This window comes from Pan troglodytes, chromosome 2 (genome assembly GCF_028858775.2).
Source record: "Pan troglodytes isolate AG18354 chromosome 2, NHGRI_mPanTro3-v2.0_pri, whole genome shotgun sequence".
Lineage (NCBI taxonomy): Eukaryota > Metazoa > Chordata > Mammalia > Primates > Hominidae > Pan > Pan troglodytes.
In genome coordinates, this window is record NC_086015.1 from 149,426,834 (window position 1) to 149,446,192 (window position 19,359).

At 36.1% G+C, this 19,359-nt stretch overlaps 1 protein-coding gene across 10 annotated transcripts in view; it reads right to left on the reverse strand.

The window, feature by feature from the left end:
• The window catches only part of PLSCR4 (phospholipid scramblase 4), a 76,683-nt gene extending 57,896 nt beyond the window's left edge, over window positions 1–18,787 (reverse strand). For 2 of the 10 annotated variants that reach the window (XR_010155823.1, XM_054681145.2), the window contains exons 1-2: window positions 18,488–18,691; window positions 18,081–18,165 (exon numbers count right to left, since the gene is read on the reverse strand). The gene's annotated coding sequence lies outside the window, so the exon portion shown is untranslated. Of the gene's footprint in view, window positions 1–18,080; window positions 18,467–18,487 lie in introns of those variants that run through there. The other 8 variants (XR_010155824.1, XM_003310110.6, XR_001713700.3 and 5 more) reach the window with 5 other exon arrangements.
• Between the last annotated feature and the right edge of the window lie 572 nt (window positions 18,788–19,359).

Genomic DNA, 19,359 nt, shown 5'->3' on the forward strand with positions numbered 1-19,359 from the left:
ATGTTTCTCCATGTTTTTATGTTATCTCTGATTTCTTTCAGCAGTGTTTTGTAATTCTCACTGCAGAAATCTTTCACCTCCGCGGTTAGCTGTATTCCTAGATATTTTGTTCTTTTCGTAGCTATTGTGAATGGTATTGCATTCTTGATTTGGTTCCTGGTTTGGCCATTACTGGTGTACAGAAATGCTACTGATTGTTTTACACTGATTTTGTATCCTGAAACTTTACTGAAGTTGTTTATCAGTTCTAGGAGCCTTTGGGCAAAGACCGTGGCAGTTTCTAGGTACAGAATCATATGATCTGTGAAGATAGTTTGACTTCCTCTCTTCCAATTTGGAGTACATAGAGTCATGTCTGCATATGGTAGGTACCCAATAAACATTGCCTAATGAGGTTTTTTACTGTGTGCAAACTTATGCTACATCCTTTAAGAAAATCTACATTACAAGCTTGAATTATGCTTCCACATCTCTGGACATACTTTTGTTTCCCTGTATTTGACTACCTATAAATTCTGGATGATGATGTACCACAAGACTGATGAAGTTTACATACATCAATTTCTTTGACAAAAACAATGCTTTATATTTTTAAGTTTCAATTATTTAAAAGCTTTTTTATCGTTAGTGAATTTACATGGGAGACAGTTCCTTTGAATTTACAAATTTTGTCACTTTTGCATTTATCTATATTATTTCATTGTTCTGCTAATAATATAGATTACAAAATATAATTCTCTCGGCCACATACTATATTGGGAACCCTGCTATGTAGAAATAACTGGATATGTTAAATTATTTTTAACATATCACAATGTTATTTAGTATGTTAAATTATTTTTAACATATCACCAAACCACAACACTAGAAAAGGTAGGTAAAACAGTCATATTTCAAAATTTTTGAACAGATAACTGTTGTTACATTTCAATTTAAAGCTAACTTGAATGGGGCCCAACGGAAAATGGGGATTCTTATAAATGAAAATTTCTAATATTTTTTAGAGAAGTTTTAAGGCATTTTTTAAAGGAGCAGCTGGCTATAAAGATGTTAAGGATTACCTACTGATTATGACTCCAAATGACCTGCTATATTTTAAACTCTCAGTTTCTTTAAGTTTTAGATATGAATTAGTAAACATCTATGATGTGTCAGGAACTTCATATATGCTGACAGAGGTGAATATTATGGTTTCATTATACAGGCCAGGAAACAGAAGCCCACAGAGTTTAAGCAACCTGTTCAAGGTTATAGCTCTATAACCTGGAAACTACAGTTCAAAAAACCAGCATCAGAGGCCAACTTAGTATTCTACAAAACAAACCCTACTGAAAATTACCTTCTATATAGTTGCTGCCTTCTCCTTCATACCCCATCACCCTCCTGTTGCTTTCAAACTATCAAGCACACCTCACTCCTATACCCTATAATGGGAAAGTAGGCTGTTCTGCTGTGTTCTTTTTCAAATTCCACTCGGTAAGGGTTTTGAAATACATTTATAGTTTGAAGAGAAATTACCCATGAACTAAAAAACCCAAAAAACATAATAGGTCATATGTTCCAGTTATGGATAACATGCAGTAAACTGATACCAACTTGTCTCTCCCACTAAATACAATTAATTAACCTAAACAGAATGAATGAACAGCTATTTGAAGACCCTGGAAATTAAAAAGTAGAAAGAACATGAAACAGAAGACCAGAAAAAGTACAATCAAACCACAGTAAGCTTCACATTTTTCTCTGGTATCCCTGGCCCAATACTGGTTCAAGGCATCCTGAAACATAGTAGTAGACACTAGATGCAGAGACAGCTCCAGGAGAAGCCCTCTACTTCTGGCTTGAGCAGGGGAATGAGCATCCCTAAAGCTCAAAAACAGTTGGAAAATTCACAGTTTAAAAAAATTTTTTTTTATTTTCTCCATTCTGTCATGTCCCAGATCCTGGAAGTCTCACTGTGGAGAAAGCAGTAATTTTATCAGAGAAGGCCCACAGGTGTGGAAAACACTAAAGGAAAGAAATCTACCTCTTGACACAAGGAGCTGTGGCTCCAAAAGAATGGGGTGCACCCTGTTCCCTTTTGTCTCTCTCTGCCTTCCTGTGACTTGGCCTTGAATGCAAATGAATTTGGGGGACACACAGAGATGAAAAGGGTAAATAAAACCTCATTTTTTTTCTGGCTGAAAAACGAAATAGGAGAGACCCAGAAAATGGGTAAATAGCAAGGAGGTCATGGAGAAGATGCAGCTTGGGATTTTCCCTATAAAGTTGTTTATGAACTCCTCAGCTAATCCAGGAGAAATGAATGCATGGATCTGATCCTAAGCATCTGATCCTAACAAAGACTTTAGAACTGATACAAAATAGATGACTGCTCAGGTCTCAGACTGGCCAAGGGTTGTGCACACACTAAAGAGATCTAAATATCATGGCAAAGACTTTGAATATTAAACTAACTGACATTGAAATCATAACTCACAAAAGGCTGGCCAGAACTTTTGGCCTCAATCCAAGTGGATCAACTGCCTGCCAAAACAATAAGAAAATCAATTAGCTCCATGGCATTTCGGTAAGACTCAGAATCTCATAAAATAATATGCAAAATGACTACAACACAATATAAAATTATAGTTCAAAAAGAACCAGAAAAACCTCCACTGATGTGGAAAAAGAAAATCCGAAGATGATGATATGGTTCAGCTCTGTGTCCCTACCCAAATCTCATGTTGAAATGTCATCCTCAATGCTGGAGGTTGGGCCTGGTGGGAGGTGATTGGGTGATGGGGGTGCTTTCTAATGGTTTAGCACCATCTCCGTAGTGCTGTTCTTGTGATGAGTTATCGTGACATCTAGTTGTTTAAAAGTGTATGGTACCTCTCCCATCTCTCTTTTCCACCTGCTCCAGCCATGTGAAGTTCTGGCTCCCCATTTGCCTTCTGCCATGACTGTAAGTTTCCTGAGGCCTCCCCAGAAGACAAGCAGATTGCCAGCATCATGTTTCCTGTACAGCTTGTGGAAGTGTGAAGCAATTAAACTCTTTTTCTTTGTAAATTACCCAGTCTCAGGTATTTTTTTTACAGCAGTGCAAGAATGGACTAATACAGAAAATTGGTACTGAGGAGTGGGGCACTGCTATAAAGATACCTGAAAATGTGTAAGCAGCTTTGGAACTGGGTAACAGGCAGAGGTTGAAACAGCTTGGAGGGCTCAGAAGAAAAGAGGAAGATGAGGGAAATATTGAAACTTCCTAGAGACTTGTTAAATTGTTGTGACCAAATTGTTGATAGTGATATGGACAATGAAGTCCAGGATGATGCAGTCTCAGAGGGAAATGACAGACTTCTTATTGGGAACTAGAGCAAAGGTACTTCTGTTCCTTAACAAAGCAATTGGCTGCACTGTGCCCCTGCCCTAGAGATCTGTGAGACTTTGAACTCGGGCATGATGATTTCGGGTAACTGGCAGAAGAAATTTCTAAGCAGCAAAACATCAAGAAGTGGCCTGGCTGCTTCTAATAACCTGTGCTCATATGTGTGAGCAAAGAAATGATCTAAAACTGGAACTTATATTTAAAAGGGAAGCAGAGCATGAAAGTTTGGAAAATTTGCAGCCCAGCCATGTGGTAGGAAAAAAAACCCCATTTTCAGGGGAGGAATTCAAGCAATCTTGAGAAATTTCATAACTAGAAGGAAGGAAATTGCTACTAGCCAAGACAATGGGAAAAAATGCCTTGAAGGCATCTCAGAGACCTTTGAGGCAGCACCTTCCATCATAGGACTGGAGGTTTAGGAGATCCCCAGAGTCATCAATAAAATCAAAATGAGATAAAGAAGAACAGAAAGGAGAGCAAGCATGCAAAAATTCAAACATATCAATATTTACATTTAAAATCATGTACTAAGCATATAAACAAAGAGACTGAGGTTAACAGAATAGTTAAATGCATATTTTTTTAAATGACTCTGATATTGTTTGGCTGTGTCCCCACCGAAATCTCATCTTGAATTCCCAGGTGTTGTGGGAGGGACCCAGTGGGAGGTAACTGAATTGTGGGGGCAGGTCTTTTCTGTGCTGCTTTTCTGATAATGAGTAAGTCTTTTGAGATTTGATGGTTTCATAAGGGGAAGTTTCCCTGCACAAGCTCTTCTCTTGGCCTGCCACCATCCACATAAGATGTGACTTGCTCCTCCTTGCCTTCACCATGATTGCGAGGTCTCCCCAGTCATGTGGAACCATAAGTCCGTTAAACCACTTTCTTTTGTAAATTGCCCCATCTCAGGTATGTCTTTATCAGCAGCGTGAAAATGGACTAATACAGACTCAATTACATGCTCTCTAAAAGAAACTAACTTCAAATGAAATGATAAGGTAGAAAAAGATGAAAGAGAAAAGGGTTAAAGAAGAAAGGATAAGAAAGATATACCATGTATGCACTAATAAGAAGAAAGAATGTAAGACACATAGAAAACAAGTAGCAAAACATCTGATATAGTTCCTACCTTACCAGTAATTACCTTAAATGTAAATGGATTAAACAATCCAATCAAAAGGTAGAGACTGGCAGAATGGATTGAAGAAAAAAAAAGAGAGAAAACATGATCCAACTATATGTCATATACAAGAGACACAATTTATAAAGACAAACAGGTCGAAAAAGGAAAGAGGTGTACTTTGTGTTAACCAAAGAAGAGCTGCAGTGGCTATACTAATCTTATACAAATAAAACTTTAAGACAAAAACTATTACTGAAGACTAAGAAGAATATTTCATAAAGAGAAGAAAAAATTAATCTATCAGGAAGATATAACAATTATACATTTATGTGCACATCACAATACAGCCTGAAAATACACAATCAAAAACTGATGAAATTGATGGGAAATACACATACATTATGAACCAATTAGATCTATAATTATCCATGTAACACTGTAACTGACGATAGCAGAATACCTTATTTTCAAGTGCATATGAAACATTCTCCAAGATATAACATTCATTAGGCTATAACATGAGCCTCAATAAATTTTTAAAAACTAAAATCATATAAAATATTATCTGAACACAATGGAAAACTAAATTATAAATCAACAATAGAAAAAAGGTGAGGAAATTCAAAATATGTGGATATTAAACAACAGTCTCTTTAATAAGCAATGGGTCGGCAAAAAAATCACAATGAAAATTCACAATGAAAAGACAAAAGGCCACAAACTTATGGAGTACAGCCAAAGCAATGTTTTGAGGCAAATTTATAGTTGTAAATAAAAATAATTTTAAAGAATAAAGCTCTTAAATAAATAACGTAATCTTCCTCTGTAAAATATGTCTTAAAGAGCAAATTAAAACCAAAGCAAGAAAAAGGAAAGAAAGAAAGATTAGAGTAGGAATAAATAAAATAGAGAATAAAAAAGAAAATCAAAAAAGCTAAAAATTGTTGCTTTGAAAAGATCAAAACTGACAAACTTTTGGATACACTAATAAAGAAAAAGAGAAAAGATTCAAATTACCAAAATAATGAATGAAAAGAGCCATATTAATACTAACCTTACATTGAAAAGAAAAAAGGATTATAGGGGAATACTACAAACTACCATATGCCAATTAGATACAGTAGATGAAATGGACAAATTCCTAGAAGACAGACACTACCAAAACTGACTCAAGAAGAAACAGGAAACCTGAATAGAACTGTAATAAGAGGCTAAATTAGTAACAAAAAAACTTCCCACAAAAAAAAAACCCAGGTACAGATGATTTACTTGTACATTCTACCAAATACTTAATAAGGAATGAATATCAACCCTTTGCAAACTCTTCTAAAACTTATTTTATTTCAGTATGACCCTTATATCAAAATCAGGTAAAGACAACACAACAAAACTACACTAACAACCATGAAGAATACTGACACAAAAATTCTCAACAAAATACTGAAAACTGAATCCACAATATACCACAATACACCATGACCAAGTGGGATTTATTGTAGTAATAAAATGGTTTATCAAACAAAAAAAAACCTCAATCAATGAATATATCATGGTAATAAAATAAAGGACAAAAACTATGTAATCTCAATAGATGACAGAAAAAATATTCAAAAGAATCCAGTACTCTTTATTGATAAAAAGAATAAACACTCAACAATCTAGAAATATAGAACTTTCTTAATCTGGTAAGAAACTTGTGAAGCACTCCACAGCTAATGTCATATTCAACAGAGAAAGACTAAATGCTTTCCCTTAAGACCAAAACAACACAAGAGTATGTGCTGTTACTATTTCTTTTCAACATTGTACTGGATGTTCTAGCCAGAGTGATTAGGTTAGAAAAAAGAAATAAAGCCATCTGAAATAGAAATAAAGAAATGTGACATTTTCAAAGTCATATCAAAGCTTCTAAGGAATTCATTAAAAAGGAAGCATAAACAAGTTCATCAATGCAGCAGGATACAAGACCATTATACAAAGATCAATTGTATTTCTATACCCTGGCAATGAACAATGCAGGAAATCAATTACATTTATAATAGTATCAAAAATAATAAAACACCTAGAAATAAATTTAATTAAAAAGTGCAAGGCTTGTACGCTGAAAACCATGAAATGTTGAAAGAATTAAAGAAGATCTAAATAAAAGATATCCCAAGTTCATCTTAATATTAAGATAGCAATACTCCCCAAATTTATCTACAGATGAAACAAAATCACTATCAAAATACAAATTGCCTTTTTCCAGAAACTAACAAGCTGAATACAAAGTTCTTATAGAAATAAAAGGGTCCCATAAAGGCCAAAACAATCTTGGAAGCAAATGAAAAATGGAAAACTCAGACTTCCTGCTTTCAAAACTTACTACAAATGTACTGCAATCAAAACAGTATGGCATTGGTCCAAAGAATAGACATATAGAGCAAAGGAACAGAAATGAGAATCCAGAAACAAATCTTTGCATTTATGGGTAATTGATTTTTGACAAGGATACCAACAGGGGAAAGAAATGTCTTTTCAACAAATAGTGCTGAGACAACTGTACATCCACATACCAAAAAAAAAAAAAACTTGGACACCTACAATGCCCAATACAAATAATTAATCAAAGTATATTATAAACTTAAATGCAGGCCAGATGCGGTGGCTAATGCCTGTAATCCCAGCACTTTGGGAGGCCAAGGCGGGAGGATCACCTGAGGTTGGGAGTTCGAGACCAGCCTGACCAACATGGAGAAACCCCACTTCTACTAAAAATACAAAAACAGCAGGGCATGGTGCCACATGCCTGTAATCCCAGCTACTTGGGAGGCGGAGGCAGGAGAATCACTTGAACCCGGGAGGTGGGGGTTGCTCTGAGCCGAGATTGCACCATTGCACTCCAGCCTGGGCAACAAGAGTGAAACTCTGTCTCAAAAAAAGAAAAAAAAAATACTTAAATGCAAAAGATAAAGCTAATAAATGTTAGAAGAAAACACAGGAGTAAATCTTCATGACATTGGGTTAGGCAATGGTTTCATTGATATGACACCAATACTAAAAGCAACAAAAATAAATAAATAAATAAATTGGACTCATAAAAATGTAAAAGGTTTGTAATTCAAAGGACATCATCAAGAAAATGAAAACAGAACCCACAGAATGAGATAAAATATTTTCAAACCATTTATCTGAGAGACTTTTGTCCCGAATAAAGAATACTCCAACTCAAAAATAAAGACATCTCAATTGAAAAATGGCCAAAGAATTTGCACATTTCTCCAAAGAAGATATATGAATAGCCAATAAGCACATAAAAATATTCTCAATATTACTGATCATTAAAAAAATGTGGATCAAAACTAATTAAGGCATTAAGGCCGGGCATAGTGGCTCATGCCTGTAATCTCAACACTTTGGGAGGCCAAGGTGGGAGGATTCCTTAAGGTTAGGAGTTAGAAACCCTGGCTAACATCATGAGACCCCGTCTCTATGAAAAAATAAACATTAGCTGAGCAAGGTGGCATGTACCCATAGTCCCAGCTACAGGAGAGGCTGAGGTGGGAGGATTTCTTGAGACCAGGAGTTCGAGGCTGCACTGAGCTATGACTGTGTCTGCACACTGGCCTGGGTGACAGAGCAAGATCCTGTCTCTTAAAAAATAACAACAAAACTACAATTAGATACTCTTCACACCTAGTAGGATGACTATAATAAAAAATATAACAACACGTTTTAGGAAAGATATGTAGATATCGAAACCTTCATATGTTGCTGAGGAATGTAAAATGTTAAAGCTGCTTTGAAAATCAGTCTGGCAGTTCCTCAAAAGATTAAACATAGAGTTTCATTATGGTTAATACAGTTAACCATGTCCTCTAGTAATTTCTTTCTAGGTATATACCTAAGAGAAATGAAAATAAATGCCTTCACAAAAACATGTCCATAATAGCGTTACACATAATAGCCAACAAATAGAAACAACTCAAATATCCATCAATTGGTAAACTGATCAATTTTTAAATATCCCTACAATGAAATATGACTCAGCCATACAAAGTAATTTTGTATGGCTATACATGCTACATCCTGGACGAACCTTGAAAACATTACACTACTAGAAAGAAGTCAGTCACCAAAAAAACCATATAGTACATGATTCTACTGATGTGAACTATCCAGAATAGGCAAGTTTATAAAGGCATAAAGTAGATTTGTGGTTTCAAGAAGATGGGAAATGACTGTTATTGGGCATGGGTTTCTTTTTGGAATTACAAAATTATTCTAACATTAGATTGTGGTGATAGCTTCACAACTCTGAATATACTAAAACTCACTCAACTGTACACTTTGAATGGGTGAATTTTATGGTATGTGCATTATGTCTCAACAAAGTCATTACAGAGAAAAAGAAAGCTGGAGTGGTTATACTAATATCTCACAAGTAGATTTCAGAGCAAAGAAAATTACCAGAGATAAGAAGGGCTATCACTTAAAAGTAAGAGACAATTTCTTAACAAGATACAGCAATCCTAAGCATGACTGATCCTAACAATGGAGCTTCAAAATACATGAAGGAAAAACTGGCAAAATTGAAAAAAATAAAGAGAAATCCACAGTTATAGTTGAGGACTTTTACACTCCATTCTTAGTAATCTACAAGAACAAGCAGAGGAAAAATCAACAATGATATTGGCACAACTAGACAGCATCATCAACCAACACTGACATTTGTAGGACACCCACCCAACAGCATTAGAATAACCATTATTTTCAACATACAGAACATTCACCCAGACAGACCACATTCTGGCTCATAAAACAAATCTTAAAACATTACAAAAAAATTAAAATCATACAGCTTGTTCTCTGACCATAATGTAATGAGCTAGGAATTACTAACCGCAAGATAACAGGAAATTCTCTAACCACATAAAAATAAAACAACACATTTCTAGTAATCTAAATCATAACCTGATAAATTAAATTGGGCCTAAAGCTGCCTCTGTAAATAGCAGACTGCAACTTGATTTGAGGTTGTATTCTTGTAACAAGTAGCTGAGTCTCAGCCAATGATGGTAGTGGAGCTTCAGCCAATCACAGGCTGTCAACTGATCAGACCATGTCCGTTGAAGGCAAATGCCGCATCACACCATGACCAAATAAAGCAAATACCAGGCTGGATCCAATCAACTGATTTATGTACGTCACTTCTTTCCTCTGTTTATGAATACTGCCTGCCCATGTTACTCGGTGGAGCTCTCTGAAACTCTTCTGGTTCTGAGGGCTGCCTGATTCATGAATCGTTTTTCGCTCAGATAAACTCTGCTGAATTTGCCTAAAGTTTTTATTTTAAGAGTTTCACATGAGAAGTCAGATCTTGAAGCAAACTTCCAGTGATCCCAGGAGCACTGAGTGACCAAGTTAAGGTACCCAGCATGCCCAGTGTACTCACTGCTCTTTCGCAGCAACTGGGGTCATGGGTGAGATTTTTGAATCTAAGCTTCATGAACTTCTGATTTGAGCTGAGTTTGAGCATTTTTGATCTACACTGGGTTTCAAAGTCATGCCAAAAACAGGACTGGGCCCAGTAGGGAGGCCTCAGGTATTTGACTGGGTCAGACATAAACTCAACTCAGTTAGTAGGTAGGAAAGGTTAATAAAAGACATGGAATCATGGGTTTATCTGGTCAAAGGTTGCTAGAGCTTCGCCCTCTGGAATTCTAGCCAACTTCTTGTATAAAAACCAGAGACCCAGAACCTGTGCTTTTGGAGACGAATGGGAGAACCTTAGCAAAAGTAACTTAGAATGGCTACAGTGGGAAAATTCCTTACGAAAGGCAAACAGGTTTATGTCTTTACAGTTGTAAAGGCTACAGGGCCCAAGAGGATCCCAAAATAAAGAACCCTATGCCCCAAGATGTCTGCCTTTATGGTAAACACTCATGCAACTAGAAAATACATTGTCCACTTTTATATTAGCCATCTAATGGATCCACTACCTTTTGTCTGAACTATTTCTCCACTAGAGGAAGCCCCCAAAGGCTTTAATCCCAAAACAGTAACCCATCAATCTCTCAGGGAGGAAAAACAAATTCTGTGGTGGGGGTTTCAAATCAAACCTGGAAAGTTCCTAATTGACACTTGGACCATTTTCAGAAAAAAAATTTGTAAGAATTAGTTCTGTTATCTGTATTTCATCCTGCTTCTTCCATGGGAATCTCTCAATTGACTGAAACCCCTCTTCTCAAACTCCTGCTAACAATATGCTCTACCAACTGTATACATCTCTTTTTTTTTATTATACTTTAAGTTTTAGGGTATATGTGCACAACATGCAGGTTTGTTACATATATACATCTCTTTCTTATCATCATGATCCTGACTATGCTCCAAAACTCTTGAAAAACAAAAAAATAGAAAGCAAAACAAAAACTGTTTTGTCATTTATTCTTGAAAACAAAGAAATGAACAAAAAGGATGAACCAATCTCTAACTTTAAGACAAGATTATAATATTCATGCAGAGTTCGGGCACATAAAATGCTGTATAGACTAAGCATCCCTAATCCAAAAGTCCAAAATCTGAAATGCTCAAAAATCCAAAACTTTCAGCACCAACATGATGTCACAAGTGAAAGATGATGAGGACACTGTTAAAACTGCAAAGTGCCTATAGATGACATGGTGAAAATATGTGATGGGTTTACTGAAGGACTCTAAGAGCATTCATTCATCACAGAATAAGAAATTGTGTCAGTTTGTAAAATCAACAGAGACTTCTAAGACAAAAACCATTGTTAATGAGACAGAGGACTCCAGAGGAAACATTCTGAAAAGTCATCCATCAGAATGCTTCCTCATTTGTAGAGAAAACACTTGCTGGTCACTTGGCTACTTCTGATATTTCTTCTCACTTAAAATAATAAAATTCAGTGAAGGATAACCTTGTAATCAAAATACGGCATTGTAGGTAAAGAATGAAAGCCTGCCATTGCTTATTGGTGGCTTTCTGACACAGGCATTCTGGAGATACTACTGTGCTGCTTAGTTACCCTGAACGCATTCTCTTTTCACTGTACTAATGATACATCCTATTTTTTACTGTTAAGCACTTATTTGTGAGTAATGTAAGAAAATGATTACTTATCAGTAGCATAATGAATTTAGAGTCAGGAATGATGGTGACGTCAAATAACCACAGATTGTCCACATGGGTGATTGAGATACTGATACCTTTGCTTTCTGATGGTTCAATGTACGTAAACGTTTCATACACAACATTATCAAAAATATTGTATAAAATTATCTTCAGGCTATGTGTTTAAAACATAATGGAACATGAATTTCATGTTTACTTGGGTCCCATTCTCAAGATACCTCATTATGTACATGCATGCCTTGTTTTACTGTGATTTGCTATACTGTGATTCACAGATACTCCATTTTTTTAAACAAATTGAGGGTGTGTGGCATCCTTGTATCAAGGAGTCTATCAGTGCCATTTTGTAGAACAGCAAGTTCTCAGTTTGTCTCTTTGTCACATTTTGGTAATTCTCACAATATTTCAGACTTTTTCATAACAATCTGTTATGGTGATCTATGATCAGTGATCTTTGATGTTACTATTATAATTGTTTTGGGACCCCATGAACCATGCCTATATAAGATGGTGAACTTAGTAAGTGTTGTTGTGACTGCTCCACAGAGCAACTATTCTCCCATCTCTCCCCTTATTCTAGGACCTCCCTATTCCCTGAGACAAAACAATATTGAAATTAGGCCAATTAATAAGCCTACAAATGCCTCTAAATATTCAAGTGAAAAGAAGGTTCGTGCATCTCTCACTTTAAGTCAAAAAGCTGGAAAAGATTAAGCTTAATGAGGAAGGCATGCTGAAAGCAAAGACAGGCCAAAAGCTAGGCCTAGATTCCTCTGATGAATCTAGGCAACGTAAATTGAAAACTTTCTAAAAAGGATTCACCATTTTAGATACCATTAAGAACTTTTGTTATTCATGGGAGGAAGTCAAAATATAAATATTAACAGGAGCTTGGAAGAAGTTGATTCCAACCCTCCTGGATGATTTTGCGTGGCTCAAGACTTCATTGGATGAAGTACCTGCAGATGTGAGAGAATAGCAAGAGAACTAAGAGTTAGAAGTGAAGCATGAAGATGTTACCGAATTGTTGCAGTCTCATGATAAAGCTTAAAAAGATCATTGCTTCTATGGATAAGGAAAGAAAATGGAAGCCATTTCCCAGATGATTTTAATATATCCCCCCCGGCCCCAACACACAACCCCTCAGTTACAGATCTATGAAATTTTACCCCATTCAGATAAAAACCTATCTGCTGTAGGAATCATAATACATTCAATCAAATGTTCAGTTTACCAATATAAGACATATCTATTTTTTCTCAAATCTCATTTGTAAACCCAAGTAAATTTCCTCTATACCAAATTCAAAATAAATCCAAAATATGCCATATAATATTTTTAAGTGATACATTCTCATTTTCACAGAAGGAATGCAAAATGAAAATAGTAGTGATTGTAAACTACATAAATATCAAGCACAATTGTTAAGTAAACACATTATCGTGAAACATTATGATAAAATAATTTTCCTTTAAAAATATAGTAACAGTTTTGTAAAAATCATTAAATGTTTACATTCAAATGTTAAACATATAATCTGGATAAGTATAATGATAGCAATGTTTTTTAAAAATATGGAAACTGGAGGAAACATGCTAAGATATAAACATTTCCTCTTTAAATTTTCTACAATAAATGTATAATAGATTATATAAACTGAGTTTTTAAAATAATTTTTAAAACCTGACAATGTACTCTCTTGTAGTGAATCTGTAACTAAAAAGACCTGCATGTTCATCAAAGATGAAATATTATGCACACCTTTCCAAGTACGATCCTCTTTATAGACTTTAAGCCAAATTTCTTGGCTCCTATGGTGGACTGTGTTAATTACTTTTATGGGTTTCTTGGCTATAGGGAACTGGATAGTTCAGTGGGCTCAATATGAGTGTTTTAAGTCCAACGACTGAAGGATTCAGTCATTTCTGTAGACATCTTGTAAACTTAATAAGTTTCTGTCACATGGGCTGAAATTGGAGAAACGAATTCCAGGCTTGCACAAAAGATAAACCTAGGTCCATGTTGATAAAATATGCTGCAGCAGGAATGTCCCATAGATACACAGTATCTTCATTATAATTACATGTTAACATATATGTATTTAATTGTATCGTTGCATAAAATCAATTCTAGAAGAAACTTAGGGAGTGATTAATGTTCAACAAATTAAAAGGGCAAAACCTAAGATTTTTATAGTGTTGTTTTTATAACCTATATCAATATATTTATTATTTTATTAACATCATGACTCCTTCAAAAGAAAAAGTGTACGGTAGAATATTTCATTCTTTTTAGCAAGTGTGAAGGATCTTGGAGGTTAGCTATTTGGCTTTAATATAAAATAAAAGATAAGATTAAATGAAAGCAAATTGATAGCCACAGTCCATACATAACCTTTATTAAATATATTAATTTAGTTCAAATTGTTTAAAGAGAATATTAGGTGTCTCCTTCTTAGCTTTCAAGAGGGAAATGTTTTTGTTATTTAGAGTACAAAAATATCAGAACAATATTTTCATGATGTTTATATAAGACATTAGGGAAACATTACCATGCCAACTATGATCACCAAGAGCGCCTCATTGTGTCATTTTACAGCTAGTCTTTTAGTATTTAAAATTGTAGTAAAACAAGATGTCATGTTGCATACAGTTAAGTCACTTTGATAAGAAACTTTACATTTATGAAAACAGACTTTTAAAAGACAGATGTTATGTGCAAACAAACACAAATATAATTCAAGGAGTCAGCAGTGCATACATTTACACAATACATTTATACAAAAAAATCCCACCTACTCCAATTCCCATTTCCCATTTGTAAAGGCAACCACAGACATTAGATTTTTTTCTTCCAAGAGATTTTCTAAGTATATATAAACTAATACACATAGTTTTTATAAAATGGCAATCATCTATATACTTTTCTGTGTCTTTTTCTTTTCATTTATTAAAATGTCTTGATGTTAATTACATTTCAGTCCATATAACCTCATTCTTTTTAATGGCTGCAACACAATGTATTTAACTGGCTGCCTAATGACAACAAGTTAAATCGTTTCCAAATTTAGGCTATTACCAAAAATGCTGAAAAAAATATTTTCTTCCTGTGGATCTGTGCATTAAATTATTGGAAGCAGAATTGATGGATCAAAGTTTTGTACATTTTTAAAGATACTATCAAACTGCACTCTAAAGAATTTGAATCAATTTAGACCCCAGACAAAAAGTTACGTTCCTAATACAGTATTTTATCAACATTTTTGTAGTAGTCAATCTGATATGTACAAAAAAAAAAATGGTTTTATTTTCCATATATCTCATAATGAGGAGGCTGAGCCATTTTTTATTATTTGTTTGAAAGCAATTTGCAACTCTATTTCTGTGAACTGCCTGTTTGTCATTTGTTCATTTTTGTTAGCTTTTCATTTGTCTTCTTTATATTAAAGGTATTAAAATTTTATATTAAAATTATCTTTTCAAAACTTATCGTTTGTCTTCACTGCATTTTTGTCATGCAATTTTATTTTTGAGGCAGGGTCTCTTTCTGTTGCCCATGCTGGAGTGCAGTGGCATGATAATGGCTCACTGCAGCCTTGACCTCCCAGGCTCAATCAGTTGTCCTGCCTCAGCCTCCTGAGCAGCTGGCACTACAGGTGGGTGCCACCATGCCTGGCTAATGTTTAAATATTTTTAGAGGTGGGGTTTCGCCATGTTTCCCAGGCTGCTCTCAAACTCCTGGGCTAAAACAATCTGCCCACCCCTGCCTCTCAAAGTACTGTGATGACGGGCATGAGCCACCACCACCCAGCCTTACCATGCAATTAAAAACAATTTTTTTCCAACTTTAGATGTTTTTCTTTTTAAGTACTAGCATATCTATCTCTTTCATCCTGAAGAATGAGTACTATAAAAATGAATTTTAGTACAATGGTGGTGAACATATGAGTATGAACATTGCTGTATTTTTTGTTTATAAAAGTTAACTGGTTGTGAAATCCCTCAAGCAAAATTCTTCACTGCTGTGCTTGCAATAAACATCATAAACATCAATATTAAGGAAGGGGATTTTAAAGGAAGCAGCTGAAAGAGGACACTTATAAAAGAAAAAAATGAGACAATATGAAAGGTTTTGTGAAATATATTTCTTCTGTAGTAAATGACAGCTAATATATTCAAGAAGGCAATGTTCTGTATAAATTACTAATCACTATCAATTTTTCCTTATACACACACATACATTATAGAAATGTGTAAAACAACATCACTACTCATAATATAATTCAGCCATGTGTAAAACATCACTACTCATAATAATATAATTCAGCCTATATTCCAAATTATTTACAAAAATATAATTACTACACTACACACACACAGACACACACACACACACACACACACAGTGTTTCAACTTGTTGTTTCACTTTGTGTTTTAACTTTAACTTATGTTTTGGACATATTTCCAAGTTAGAACATTTAGAGCTACAATGTTTTAAACTGTATATTATTCCACCTTTGAATATACCATACATTATGTAACCAATTCCCAATCAATGGCTACAGAGCTGTATCCATGTTTTCTACATTGTAAACAATCCTACTTTAAACATCTTTGACAGAGATTTTTATTTGTACACTTGGGAGCATGTTTTGCTGGATAAATTCCAGTTAAGTAAATGAACATTTGTAAATTTGAACAGCTTTAACCCTAAAACAGCTTCACCAATTCACATTTCCACTAAAAGTTTGTAAAATTATATTTTCCTCATTGCATTTTCAACAACACCTAAAGTTATCAGACTTTCAAAATTTGTAAAATTAATGCAAAAATTGATGTCTTACTTCATATATGTTTTGGATAATTAGTGTGGCTAACAGTATTCACTCTGCTTATTATTTGCATTTCTTTTGCTTTGAGTTGACTCTTTTTATCCTTAACTGGGTCATTGATTTTGAAGGTCATTAACAAGATTTCTAGGTATATTAGCAAAATTATCTTTTTTTTTCTATTAACAATGTCCCCAGTTTGTATCTTTTTTGGGGGATGCAAATGTTAATAAAAATCATGTCCCTAAATGGGTCTAGGTTTTTGTATTATGCTTAGAAATGCTTTTCCCACATGCAATGTGCACAAATATCTATTCAGGCTTTCTTTTTCCCTTTTTAGGCTGCGTATGTTTAGATTTAAACTAGTAAGCCATCTAGACTACATTTGTCTATTAACAGTGAGGAAAAGTTCCAGTTTTATTATTAGGTTTCCCAAACAAATTCCTGCTTGTCCAAGCACATTCAATTAAATGTTATTTCTTCTTCCCACCCAGTGATTTAAAATGTATGCTTATCAAATGCCAGCTTTCCTTTTATTCTTCCATATCTCTTCAGTTTCATTTATACATCTGGTAGTAGGTCTACTGCACTGTCTTTTAATCACCACAGTTTTGTAACACCTTTTATTATATGAAGAAGTCTCCACTATATATATGTGTATGTATAATATTAAATGTTAAAATCATATATAATATATAAAATAAGACAATTATATATTTTGTATTTTATTATTTGTAATATATTATACATAACATTAATATGTTTGTTCTTCCACATGAGCTAAACAGTACAGTTAAAAACAGTAACAAAAATATTCAGTTAGGATTCTACTTATACGTTGTTTTAGAGAAATGATATCTTTACCTAGAAGAATGTTATGTATTTTATTGGATTCTCATACATACCTTTTTATATCTTCTTAAAAATAATTTCTCAATTGTGTGTTATTTCATGCCAAACTGAATTTTACTTTATTTTACTGTATTATCTAGTTTATGTATAAACATCAATTGATTTCTATAAATTAAGTATGATGCAATTGGAAACTTTGATAAATTCACTTATGCTTCCCATCAAATTTCAGTGTTTCCTATGGACATTAAGGTATACACTCACATCATGCATAAAGTGATAATATGTTCCCCTACCTGTTGTCAGTCGCCCATAGAATTCACAACCATGTCACAGAGTGTAATGATTAGCATTCTTGTCTTTTTCAAATTTAATGGAAATGCTGCTAGTATTTCACAGCTATCCATGAGAGCAGATAGACAGATGGAGGTTGTGTTCTATTACAGGAGAATGCAATTTAAATTAGGCAATCTATTCCCCTTTAAGCAGTATCAAGTTTGGTGCATTATATCTTCACAAGTACTTATTTTGGTGGCTCCATTCTAAATGCAGTATAAAATTAAAAACTAAATTGTAGATCCTAAGAGAAGATAAGGCCACAAAATAAAATCCTAAGTCTTTAAATATGAACGTTTTTAAAAACAAATCAAGCACAGCCCCAAATCGCCCCAGTTTGCCAGAATTGAAAATATGAGAGAGGGATTCTCTCCTGTCACCGCCTCCACTCGCCGAGCAATTAAAAAGTTACTATAAATAGCGTTTTTACCTGCGAGTGGCCTGGCCTGAGTCCGTGAGAGCCGCGCCGTAGAAACGCCAGTCAGAGACCCATGAGAAACCCAATCAAGCGAGACCTGTCACGCAGAGCGAAACGAAAGGGCCGCCCCCGTGAAGTGCAGCCGGGACCCCCATCCCTGGGCAGGAAACTGGTCGCTCCCAAACCCTCCGCGTCAGCAGTGCAGACGCACGCCCGACACCACGAAACTTCTGCAACCACCTGAGGATGCGACGCGAGCGCAGTGTCCGGGAACCGCTAGCGCAGGACGCCACGCAACCTCCGCGCCTGCCCGCAGGCACCGCGGCCTCGGGCCTCCCCTGACGACGCCCTCGGCCCCGCAGCCCGGGCGCCCGCGCCACCCTGTCCTGCTCTGCGCCCGCCTGTCCAGCCCCACTCACCGCCTGCCCCGCAGAATGCTGGGCACCGGCGACGCCAGACGCCGGGTCTAGTTGCACTGGCAGAGGAAAGGGAAAGGAGAGGAGGCAGGGAAGGGAGACGGAGAGGATTTTTCAAGTTATAAACAAAGTAAGCGCGCGGAAGGGAGGGCTAGGCGCGGGGTCTGGGGGCGGGTCCGGCACGCCTGGACCCTCCTTCCCCGCGCGCGGCTGCCCCGTCTAGGACCCCGCCCCGCACTGGGAGAGCCGCCAGCCCGGGGGAGCGTCTTCCTGGAAGAGGTGGGGCACCCTGAAGTCCGCTGAAACCTAAAAGCCTAGGGGGAGGAAGAAATGAAGAAAACAAGTTGTCACTACTCTAATAAGAGGTGAAAGAAAAGATAAAAGCCCACGGTCACTTCCAATCAGAGGGGCAGGTTGCAGGGCCTGGGAAAAGGAGCTTTGTTCATAGATTACTGCGCCTAGAGAGAAAATGAAGAAACCCCTCTTTCTCAAGAGCCTTTTTTTTTTATTTTATTTTTATTTTTGATACCGAGTCTCATTCTGTCGCCCAGGCTGGAGTGCAGTGGCGCGATCTCGGCTCACTGCAAGCTCCGCCTCCCAGGTTCACGCCATTCTCCTGCCTCAGCCTCCCTAGCAGCTGGGACTACAGGCGCCCGCCACCAGGCCCGGCTAATTTTTTGTATTTTTTACTAGAGACGGGGTTTCACCGTGTTAGCCAGGATGGTCTCGATCTCCTGACCTCGTGATCCGCCCGCCTCGGCCTCCAAAAGTGCTGGGATTACAGGCGTGAGCCACTGCACCCGGCCTCAAGAGCCTTTTTGATTTGCATTTGCGCCCACCCCCAGGTCCTTGGCTTGGTGATTTAGCCTTGGCGA